The sequence below is a fragment of the Pongo pygmaeus genome, chromosome 8, assembly GCF_028885625.2.
Source record: "Pongo pygmaeus isolate AG05252 chromosome 8, NHGRI_mPonPyg2-v2.0_pri, whole genome shotgun sequence".
Lineage (NCBI taxonomy): Eukaryota > Metazoa > Chordata > Mammalia > Primates > Hominidae > Pongo > Pongo pygmaeus.
The window spans coordinates 69,273,912-69,286,612 of NC_072381.2; the positions used below are offsets into that span (position 1 = coordinate 69,273,912).

At 37.0% G+C, this 12,701-nt stretch overlaps 1 pseudogene; it reads left to right on the forward strand.

Annotated features, from left to right (window-relative positions):
* Positions 1-183: 183 nt before the first annotated feature.
* Positions 184-11,983, forward strand: LOC134740202 (large ribosomal subunit protein uL22-like; annotated as a pseudogene).
* The last annotated feature ends 718 nt before the right edge of the window (positions 11,984-12,701 follow it).

Genomic DNA, 12,701 nt, shown 5'->3' on the forward strand with positions numbered 1-12,701 from the left:
CTGCATAACAACACTGGGCCTTCTTAACTAAAATGCTCACCACTTAGTCTGTTTTTTAATCCCTTTTTTAAAATGACAGATGATTTTGTCCAGAAATTTTGCTGTTTTTCTTAGTGCTAATACCTTGCCTCTTATTCCTGCTACAGCAGGGTGGTAATATTGGCATTCTGATTAAATACTGTGCCTTAGGAGACTGGAAGTTTAAAAATGTAGAAGTCCTTTCAGTGATGAGGGAATTGATTTTTTTTTTAAAGTCTTTTTCTTAGAAAGCCAAAATGTTTGTTTTTTTAAAATTCTGAAATGTGTGTGACAACAATGACCTATTTATGATCTTAAATCTTTTTTTAAAAAAGTTTGTTTTCTGTGTGGTGTTTTTCGTATTTAAATCCGAATGTATGATGTGGCAGTAACAGGTTAACTTATGTAATTTCTTAGGGTTTAGGTTTATACTCTTGGTTTCCAACTAATGTCACATGGTTAAGAAAAATTTAGGCTCTCTGAAGTTTCAGATATTTCATGAATCAAGATGTGTTTCCTTCAAAGAGAGCTCTAAAATACTTTACTATGATTATGAAGTTATTACGGGCCAGGCACGGTGGCTCACACCTTCAGTCCCAGCACTTTGGGAGGCTGAGGCAGGCGGATCACCTGAGGCCAGGAGTTCAAGACCAGCCTGGCCAACATGGCGAAACCCCATCTCTACTAAAAATACCAAAATTAGCCGGGTGTGGTGGTGCATGCCTGTAGTCCCAGCTACTTGGGAGGCTGAGGCAGGAAAATCGCTTGAACCTGGGAGGCAGAGGTTGCAGTGAGCTGAGATTGCACCACTGCACTCCAGCTTGAGTGACAGAGTGACTGTCTCAAAAAAGAAAAAAAAAATTACAATAATGGTACTTAAGACTTTCTCCTGTTAAGAAATATGGTGCTCTTTCCCTAAGTGGCCTGAGGTAATCTGAAAATGGTTCGCTATTCACTTGACCTGGAGAACCCCACGAAATCATGCAAATCAAGAGGTTCCAATCTTCGTGTTCACTTTAAGAACACTCGTGAAACTGCTCAGGCCATCAAGGGTATGTATATACGAAAAGCCACGAAGTATCTGAAAGATGTCACTTTACAGAAACAGTGCATACCATTCCGACATTACAATGGTGGAGTTGGCAGGTGTGCGCAGGCGAAGCAGTGGGGCTGGACACAAGGTCGGTGGCCCAAAAAGAGTGCTGAATTTTTGCTGCACATGCTTAAAAACTCAGAGAGTAATGCTGAACTTAAGGGTTTAGATGTAGATTCTCTGGTCATTGAGCATATCCAAGTGAACAAAGCACCTTAAGATGCGCCGCCGGACCTACAGAGCTCATGGATTAACCCATACATGAGTTCTCCCTGCCACATTGAGATGATCCTTACTGAAAAGGAACAGATTGTTCCTAAACCAGAAGAGGAGGTTGCCCAGAAGAAACTGAAGAAACAAAAAATTACGGCACGGGGGTAAATTCAGCATTAAAATAAATGTAATTAAAAGGAAAAAAAAGAAATATGGTAATACAAAGCTGTGAGCTTAATGAAGTATGTTAATTGATGCTTTAGACTATTTACATTACTTATGGTGAATCCTAGTTCACACAAGGGTTCTTTATACTTTATGCAGTATTTAAATACTGAAGGAAGAATTTGGTTTGATTCTCTGGGAAAGTAGGTATTTTTACCTATTTTTAAAGTGAACTCTGAAGTTCCTTTCTTCTGACTAGCCTTTGTTCCAACATAAGTATTTTAGAAATATGGAGAATATAAGTTCAGCACTTTGATCCACTCAGATTTTGTGACCATTGATGATTTAAAAAAAATTTTTTTAGTAAAGTGGATGGAAGCAGAAAATTCAAAAATGTAGACATAATATAGGGGTTCAAAGGATGGAAAATACTGTTTATTGCCATGTGTGTTATAGAAAGTAGAATACAAGTATCTTTGAGAAGGAAATTACGTATTCCATAATCTTACAAATTTCATATTCAACTTGGAACCCCACGTGGGAATTATTAAACTCTTTCAGAATTAGATCATACAGAACCCTTTAAAGTTTTGTAATTACCAATGATTTTTCTTTCCAAATGAAAACAGGGAAAAATCCAATATGAAGCTTTTAGTTCCATTACTGCAATTCTGTGTTTCTTTTAATGCTGAACTTTCACATAAGGGAGGGCTGGAACTACCCTGGAAAATGTGGAAACTGTGGTTTCCTCACCAACCCTAAGCCTTTCCTTCCATATTGGAAGTTTCATCATTCGTTAACTAACTTTTATTCTCATTAACTTTAAATAGGGAGTTATCACCAATATGGAGTTAACTGAAGTATCCACCAGAACATCTTAACAGTGGGGTAAGCAAATGTGATAACTAGGTGGTAATAACCTAGTAATATTATAAAAAGAGCAATGAACTGACTTTAGGATTCTTTGGAAAGCTGAATGGTAAATGCAGTAATAAAAGAAGCAATCATCTACCTCAGTGAAATTATAATAAAATGGTTATTGGGCGGGCATGGTGGCTCATGCCTGTAATCCCAGCACTTTGGGAGGCCGAGGCAGGTGGATCACCTGAGGTCAGGAGTTTGAGACCAGCCTGGCCAACATGTTGAAACCCCGTCTTTACTAAAAATACAAAAAATTAGCCGGGCATGGTGGCAGGTGCCCATAATCCCAGCTACTCAGGAGGCTGAGGTGGGAGAATCACTTGAACCTGGGAGGCAGAGGTTGCCGTGAGCTGAGATCGCGCCAGTGTACTCCAGCCTGGGCGACAGAGCAAGACTCCATCTCAAAAAAAAAAAAAAAAAAAAAATCATTATTACAGTGTGAGAGAGTGGAGAAGTTACAAATAGTAAACCAACACACATATAATTTATAAATTAATATATGTGTGTGTATATAAGTGAAGTCTTACTGCTGCTTAAAAGAATCTTAAGTATCTTTACATAGCCATGTGTTGACTGCTATACATAACTTCCATACCACTGAAGTCCATATAACTGAAAAATGAACAGCTTATATGCAGAGCCTAATGGGCTAAACTACTGAATGACTAGATTGCTGTTAAGAAATTTATAGGCTGGGCACAGTGGTGTATGCCTATAATCCCAGCACATTGGGAGGCCAAGGTGGGAGGATCTCTTGAACCCAGGAATTTGAGACCTGCCTGAGCAACATAGCAAGACCCTATCTCTGCTAAAAATCAAAAAGTTACCCAGATGTGGTGGCATATGCCTGTGGTCCCAGCTGCTGAGCAGGCTGAGGTGGGAGGATCCCTTGAGCCTGGAGGTCAAGGCTGCAGTGAGCTGTGCTTGTGCCACTATACTCAAGCCTGGGCAACAGAGCAAGACCCTGTCTCAAAAAAAAAAAAAAAAAAAAGTGATATTAAAACACATACACACACCAAATTATGATTAAGTAATTATAAATCACTTGAACAGACAGAATTAATGAAATAAAGATTGCTAGGAGAAAGCAGAATGGGAAAAATGACATCTTAATCCAGATAGCCAGCAACACAAGGACCAATCTCTTCTCTTGGCAGTGCTTATTTTTACTATAGTAAAAGTTAGTGTTTTAGAGGGAACAATATTGGGTAACTTAGACAAAAAGGAATGAGTTAATAGAGTACCATAAATTACCAGATTTATCAGAATAAAATTTCAAAATCCTGTGCTCCTAATGTCCTTGGATATTATTCAACCACTTTAATGATGTTTTGCAAAATTAACTGTAGTAGACCTGTAAAGGTCTTTGGCTGCCTACTTTCTTAAATTTGAGGACTATAAAGTTTACTTTCTGTGTAAATGTAGCCTTAAGTTAAATATAAATTTCTACTCAGGAAAACTGATAAGAATGCCTTACTGTAAATAACTTATATACAAGCAGATGTTAAGTAAAAGGAGTAACCAAAAGGAGTGGAAGTCCTCCATCATCTGCTTTTGAGGTCTTGTTGAACTTTCATTGTAGCACTGTTCTGTTGAAATTAGTTATGTGTTGCTTAATGAGAGGAAAATGCATCATCATTAGAAGATTGTTGTTGTGGGAACATCATAGAGTGTACTTACACAAACTTAGATGGTATAGTCTGCTACATACCTAGGCTATATGATACAGCCTATTGCTCCTAGGCTACAAACCTATACAGCATGTTATTGTACTGAGTACTGTAACCAATTATAACACAAAGCTAACAATGTATGTATCTAAACGTAGAAAAAGGTACAGTATAGAGTATTAATCTTACAAGACCACCACCAGGTAAGCAGTCTGTCACTGACTGAAATGTTAGGTGGCACATGACTGTAGTGTTATATACAAAGCAGGATAATCACACAAGAAATAAGCTCTAAAATCTGAAAAAGGAAAATTTCTCAAATTTTGTCAGTTGGTCTTTTCAATTCATAATAGGCTTCTTTCTAAAAGAAATCTGTTTTAGGCTAAGCACTTCAAATTCGGAATAGAACATTTTAAATATAGATTGATGTACACTTTTACATTTCAGTGCTTTTTGGGAGAAGGATTGTGTTTCAAGTTAGAAAAGGCATTCACGTAAGTCCAACAAAGAGTCAGAATTATCGTAATATCTACTTTAATAAGTATAGTTGAACTCCATTTCAATGTGGGTTTTACACAGGTTTTGATGTATCATGAGTCATATATAAAATAACTACGTATGGTTAACTTATAATAAAAATCTCATCTTTTGATACATGCATGATAAATCATTGTTAAGTCTGAGAAGACAAAATAACTTACATAACAGTTGAATTTAGTTATGTTCTATTTTTACTTTGCTTTTAAAAGGCAAAAAAGTGAGGTTCTGTTACGTGAAACACCTTTTGACTTATGAGATAGAAAAAAAGTAGTCCTTACTAAAAATAATCAGTGCTATCTTTCCCATGTTCTTTTCTTATTTCTGCAACTATGGAGAAAATAGTCTATGAAAAGTTCAAGTAAGGTAATATTAAAAGTGCTCTGAAACAGTGCTAGTCAGTGTGGCTTATAGATGAGCTGCCACGGGGTTTCTTGTCCACAAAGGCGTTTATATCAAAATAAAAATAAACTACATCAGTAAGTACCTCCTTCATTTAATTCAGTTGACTTTTTGTAGCAAGTCTTTCTAGATGAAGAAAGCAGTGTTATTTACATTATAGTATAAACTTCTAATCTCAGTGTAAACCAGAACTTTTCAGTAGTGTTGCTCAATTCCCTCCCTTGAACTGGAGGGAATAGAGCAGAACTTATTTCCAGCATTCTAACTCATCTGGGGGCTTCTTGAAAGAGTGTCTGTTTCACTTAACAGAGCACTCACATAGGGAAAGGCAGCATTTCTGGGAAAAGCTGCACAACTTGAAGCTGTCACCTCAGGCTGCTCCCAAGACTGAGAACACGCCTGCTAATTAGTGAAGGAAGGTTGTCCTTATCATGGAACCAGTCTGCAAAAACTGGGAGAGATGATTTTTTTTTTAATTCCCATTTTTCCAGCAGAAAACCACAAGGCAAAAACAGGAAAACGCCCACTCAAAGGGAGAAACGGTGACAGAAACTGTCTCTGAAGAAACACAGGTATTAAATACTTAGAACACCTGTCTTAAGTATGGTCAATAAGCTAAAGGAAAACATGGACCTAGAACCAGAAGAAGTCAGGAAAATATATGAACAAAATGAGAATATCAACAAAGAGACAGAAAAGGAACAAAACGAATTCTGGAGCTGAAATATACAATACCTGAGTTGAAAAATTCACTTCAACATCAGGCTAGAATTCAGATTAGATTGTTTTGACATTAAGATGTAATCCTCATAACTGCAAAGAAAATATGTATAGAATATAGACAAAAGGAAAAGGGTATCAAAAATATGTTACTACGAAAAGAAAAAAGGGTAGGGGGAGCCAGTAATGAGGCCAAAAAAAAAAAAAAAAAAAAGCTGCCAGGGGCAGTGGCTTACACCTGTTATCAACACTTTGGGAAGCTGAAGCAGGAAGATTGCTTGAGACCAGGAGTTCAAGACTAGCCTGGGCAACATAGATGCCATCTTTTCAAAAAATTAGCTAGGCGTGGTGGTACATGCCTAGTCACAGCTATTCTGGAGGCTGATGCGGGAGAATTGCTTGAGCCTGGGAGGTCAAGGCTGCAGTGAGTTGTGCTTGTGCCACTGCATGCCAGCCTGGGCAAGAGAGCAAGATCCTGTCTGAAAAAAAAGAAATCTTAAGACATGAAAACAAAATGGCAAAATTCTTTCCCATCAGTGACTAAATGGATTAAACCTTGTGATCAAAAGATACACATTGGCATAATGCATCAAAAAAAAAAAAAGAGCTAACTAGATGCTGTCAATAAGAGACTCACTTTAGATCTAGAGACACAGGTTCAATGTAAAGGGATGGAAAAACATATTCCCTGTGGAAATCCCAATGAGGGTGCTATGGTTTTGCATGTGGTTTGTCCCCACCAAAACTCATGTTTAAATTTAATTGCCAATGTAATGGTTTTGGGAGCCTGGGCCTTAAGAGATAATTAAGATGGATTAATGTCTTTCCCATGAGACTGGGTTAGTCGAGACTCTTGCAAGAGTATGTTGTCATTAAGTGGGTCATCCTCTTTTGTCCTGTCTCTTTTATATACACTTCTTTCCCCTTCTACTTTTCCACCCTGTTATGAAGCACCATGAGGCCCTCACCAGATGCCACCACCATGCCCTTGTAATTCCCAGCTTCCAGAACTGTAAGCCCAGTAAATTTCCTTATAAATTACCCAGTTTTAGGTATTCTGTTACAGCTACAGAAAAGACTAAGAAGATTTTTGCAGAAATAGGAAAATCCATCCTAAAATAAGGAATCTCAAGGGATTCTGAATTGCCAACAATCTTGGTAAAGAATAATATTGGAGGTCTCACATGTGCTGATTTCAAAACTTACAACAAAGCTACAGTAATCAAAACTGGTACTGGCATAAAGACACATAGACAGATTAGAGAGCCCAGAAATCCTTGTAATTCAATAGGAAAACAATTAAAAATGGGCAAAGGACTTGAATAGGCATTTCTCCAAAGAAGATATGCAAACATACAATAAACACATGAAAAGATGCTCAACATCATTAGTCATTAGGAAAATGCAAATCAAAACTATAATACCACGTCAGGATTACTATTATTAAAAAATAGATAATAAGTGTTGGCTAGAATGTCGAAAAATTGGAAGGTTTCAATTACTAGGGGGATTGTAAAATGGTGCAGGCACTGTGGAAAGTGGCATGACAGCTTCTCAAAAAATTATACAGTTAACATATGATCCAGCAGTTCCACCTCTGGAATTGTATACCCCAAAGAAATGAAAACAGGGACTCAAAGAAGTATTTGCACATCATGTTCATAGTGGCATTATTCACAGGAACTGTAAGTGGATGCAGTTAAGTTGTACATAGGTGAATGGATAAATGTTGTGTATACACATATATAATACAATGTTGTTCAGCTAAAAGAGGAAGGAAATTCTAACGTTTCTTTAACATGCATAAACCTTAAAGACATGCTAAGTGAAATAAGCCAAACACAAAAAGACAGATATTGTATGATTCCACTTATATGATGTGCCCAGAGTAATTGAATTCATAGAAACAGAAAGGAGAATGATGTTTACCTCAGGGGAGGGGGAGGGGGATTGTGAGTATTTAATGGGTACAGTTTCAGTTGGGGAAAATGAAAAAGTTCTGAAGACAGATGATGGTGATGGTTGCATAACAATGTAAATATACTAAAAGCCACAAAACTGTACACTTTAAAATGGTTAAACTGATAAATTTTACGTTATACATTTTATTGTGATTATAATATGTACATACATAAATTCTGTTTTTTTGTTGTGATTATGTATAATTTTATTGTGATTGTGTATGGATACATATAATCCCAATAAAATATGTATCCAAACATAATCGCAATAAAAATATACATACATAATCACAATAAAAAATCAGAATTACAGTGTGGTCCTGCAATTCTGCTTTTCAATGTATACCCTACATAATTGAAAGCATGGACTTGAAAATATATTTTGTACATCCATGTTTGTAGCAGCATTATTCACAATAGCCAAAAAGTGGAAGCCACCCAAGTGTCCATCTACAGATGAAGAGATTAGCAAAAATCTTAAAGGTGAAAAACAGGATAATTTTTTTTTTTTAAAAAGTAAAAGACCTCAAAGAGACAGACATTGAAAATAAGCAAAGGCAACCTGGGCAACATGGTGAAACCCCATCTCTACAAAAAACTAGCTGGATGTGGGTGGCGCATGCCTGTAGTCCCAGCTACTTGGGAGGCTGAGGTGGGAGTCACCTGAGGTGAGGAGATTGAGGCTGCAGTGAGCTATGATCACAGCACTGCACTCCAGCCCCAGGCTGGTTGATGGAGTGAGACCCTCCAATGGGTCTCAAAAAAAAAAAAAAAAGATTTAACATACAGATAATGGAAGTCCAAAACAAAACCAAGGAAAAGAGCAAAGTTTTAAAATTATATTTTAAGAAAACTTTCCTAAAATAACAGTGTTTAAAAACCAAATATTGAAGAGCATATTATATATGTGAGAATATTGAGTCAGAATGACCCACATGAATTGATTCTTACAAAATTACCAGATATTAAAGAGGAGGAAAATTCTCTGGGAATTTAGGCAATAAAAGCACGTGACTGGGCCAGGCACGGTGGCTCACACCTGTAATTCCAGCTCTTTGGGAGGCCGAGGTGGGTGGATCATTTGAGGCCAAGAGTTCAACACCAGCCTGGCCAACATGGTGAAACCCTGTCTCTACTAAAAACACAAAAAATTAGCTGAGCATAGTGGCAGACACCTGTAATCCCAGCTGCTCAGGAGGCTGAGGCAGGAAATTGGCTTGAACCCAGAAGACAGAGGTTGCAGTGAGCTGAGATCACACCAGTGCACTCCAGCCTGGGAGACAGAGTGAGACTCCGTCTCAAAAAAAAAAAAAAAAAAAAAAAGCACATGACTTATAAGGAAGAGAAAATTAGATTATCAGATATTGACAGCAATACTTTATTCCAGAAGAAAAATGGATTAATATGTTTAAGATAATCAAGGAAATAAAATATGAAGAATTTTATATCCAGCATAACTAACCTTTAATATAAAGCATACAGACAAATCTATTAACATGCAGGAATTCAGAAAATATTCTTCCTATAATCCCTTTCCAAGGAATCTACTAAAGATTGAGCTTCAGACACTCAAATGGAAATTATGAAATAGATGTGAAAGACAATGAGAGCACTCACTAGTTATCAAATCTTAATGTTTTTGGTATTATACCGTAAACATTACTTAACATAAACTGAATGTTTATAGTAAAAAAAAATTTTAAATTTGTGTATTCTATTAGAAAAACCCAAAGTAGGTTGAAAATAAGCAGTGCTTTGCTGAAAGTTCACAACACTAAATATCCATGTTAGAAGAAACATTCAAAATTATTTCTCTAAGTTTCCACCTTATGAAGCTAGAAAAACCACATAATGGAATGTTATTTGACTATAAAAAGAAGTGAAGAAATAAGGTAGTCGTCGTGGACCATGCAGTGAATGATTCCTTATATATGAGATGTCTAGAAAAGGCAAATCTATAGAAACAAAGTAGTTAATGGTAGCCTTGGAATGGAGGAGGGAAATTGGGAGATGATAGCTAAGGGGTATAAGGTTTCTTTTTAGGATAATGAAGATGTTTTAAAATGGTGATGGTAGATGCACAGTTCTGTGAATATACTAAAAGCCATTGAATTATATACATTAAGCTGGTAAGTTATATGGTAGGTGAATTATATATAAATAAAGCTATCTTTTAAAAGCTAGAAAAAGATCAAATTAAACCCAAAGTAAGCAGAAAGATGGTGACAAAGTTAAGAACAGAAACGAAAGAAATTGAAAATGGATAAACCATAGAGAAATGAAACCAAAAGTTGATTTATTTTTTTCAAGACAGGGTCTTGCTATGTTGCCCAGCCTAGCCTCGAACTTGTGGGCTCAAGTGGTCCCTCTGTCTCAGCCTCCTGAGTAGCTAGGACTACAGTAAAACTTGATTTCATAAATAGATTAATATAATTGACAAACTTCTAGCTAAACTGGTAAGGAACAGAGAGAAGAAACAAATTGCCAGTATCTGGCATGGAAAAAGGGACATTGCTACAGAGTCTACAGACATTAAAAGGATAATAATGGAATTTTTTAAAAAATAAGAGCACTTCTTTTATTTTTATTTTTTTATAGAGATGGGGTTTTATTATGTTGCCCAGGCTGGTCTCAAGTTCCTGGGCTCAAAGAGATCTGCCCACCTCCACCTCCCAAAGTTCTGGGATTACAGGTGTGAGCCACTGTACCCAGGCAATAATGGAATATTATTAACATATTTATGCCAATAAATTTGACAACTTATATAAAATGTACAGTTCTTGAAATAATTACAAAGTCCATATACAAATTTACTCACAAAGAAAGTCTGAATAGCCTCACATCAAGTAAAGAAATTAATAATTTAAAATATTACCACAGAGCAAAGTTGAGGCCTAGATGACTTTACTGGTGAATTCTATCAAACATGTTGAATACCCATTCTATAGAAACCGATTCAGAAAATAGAGAATGGAAAGCTTCCCACTCACTTTAAGAGATGAGCATTACACCAATACCAAAACCAAAAACATTCAAAGGAAAAAAAACTACCAGTCAATATTTCTCACGATCACAGATGCAAAATACCTTAAAAAAAATTAGTGGCCAGGCGTGGTGGCTCATTCCTGTAATCCCAGCACTTTGGGAGGCCGAAGCGGGCGGATCACCTGAGGTCAGGAGTTTGAGACCAACCTGGCCAACATGGTGAAACTCCATCTCTACTAAAACAATACAAAAATCAGCCAGGTGTGATGGTGGGTGCCTGTAATCCCAGCTACTCGGGAGGCTGAGGCAGGAGAATTGCTTGAACCCAGGAGGTGGAGTGTGCAGTGAGCCGAGATTGCACCACTGTACTCCAGCCTGGGCAACAGGAGGAGACCCTGTTTCAACAAAAATAAATAAATAAAATATTAGCAAGTCTAGTCCAACAATAAACAAATGACTAAGTTGTATTTATCTCAGGCATACAAGATTGGTTTAACATTTAAAATTCAACCTGTGTGATTTACCATAGTGCCAGGAAAAAAAAAGGAGAAAAAAAATACATGATTACTTCAATAGAGGCAGATAAATAATTTGGCAAAATTAAATATTGTTCATTTTTTTATTATACTTTAAGTTCTAGGGTACATGTGCACGATGTGCAGGTTTGATACATAGGTAAACATATGCCATGTTGGTTTGCTGCACCCATCAACTTGTCATTTACATTAGGTATTTCTCCTAATACTATCCCTCCCCCAGCCCCCCACCCTCCGATAGGCCCCAGTGTGTGATATTCCCCACCCTGTGTCCAAGTGATCTCATTGTTCACTTCCCACCTATGAGTGAGAACATGCGGTGTTTGGTTTTCTGTCCTTGTGATAGTTTGCTGAGAATGATGGTTTCCAGCTTCATCCATGTCCCTGCAAAGGACATTAACTCATCCTTTATGGCTGCATAGTATTCCATGGTGTATATGTGCCACATTTTCTTAATCCAGTCTATCATTGATGGCCATTTGGGTTGGTTCCAAGTCTTTGCCATTGTGAATGGTGCTGCAATAAACATATGTGTGCATGTGTCTTTATAATAGCATGATTTATAATCCTTTGGTTATATACCCAGTAATGGGATTGCTGGGTCAAATGATACTTCTGGTTCTAGATCCTTGAGTAATCACCACACTGTCTTCCACAATGGTTGAACTAATTTACACTCCCACCAACAGTGTAAAAGTGTTCCTATTTCTCCACATCCTCTCGAGCATCTGTTGTTTCCTGACTTTTTAATGATTGCCATTCTAACTGACATGAGATGGTGTCGCATTGTGGTTTTGCTTCACATTTCTCTTATGACCAGTGATGATGAGCATTTTTTCATGTGTCTGTTGGCTGCATAAATGTCTTCTTTTGAGAAGTGTCTGTTCATATCCTTTGCCCACTTTTTGATGGGGTTTTTTGTTTTTTTCTTGTAAATTTGTTTAAGTTCTTTGTAGATTCTGGATATTAGCCGTTTGTCAGATGGGTAGATTGCAAAAATTTTCTCCCATTCTGTAGGTTGTCTGTTCACTCTGATGGTAGTTTCTTTTGCCATGCAGAAGCTTTTTAGTTTAATTAGATCCCATTTGTGTATTTTGGCTTTTGTTGCCATTGCTTTTGGTGTTTTAGTCATGAAGTCCTTGCCCATGCCTATGTCCTGAATGGTATTGCCTAGGTTTTCTTCTAGGGTTCTTATGGTTCTAGGTCTAACATTTAAGTCTTTAATCCATCTTGAATTAATATTTGTATAAGGTGTAAGGAAGGGATCCAGTTTCAGCTTTCTACATATGGCTAGCCAGTTTTCCCAGCACCATTTATTAAATAGGGAATCCTTTCCCCATTTCTTGTTTTTGTCAGGTTTGTCAAAGATCAGATGGTTGTAGATGTGTGTTGTTATTTCTGAGGCCTCTGTTCTGTTCCATTAGTCTATCTCTGTTTTGGTACCAGTACCATGCTATTTTGGTTACTGTAGCCTTGTAGC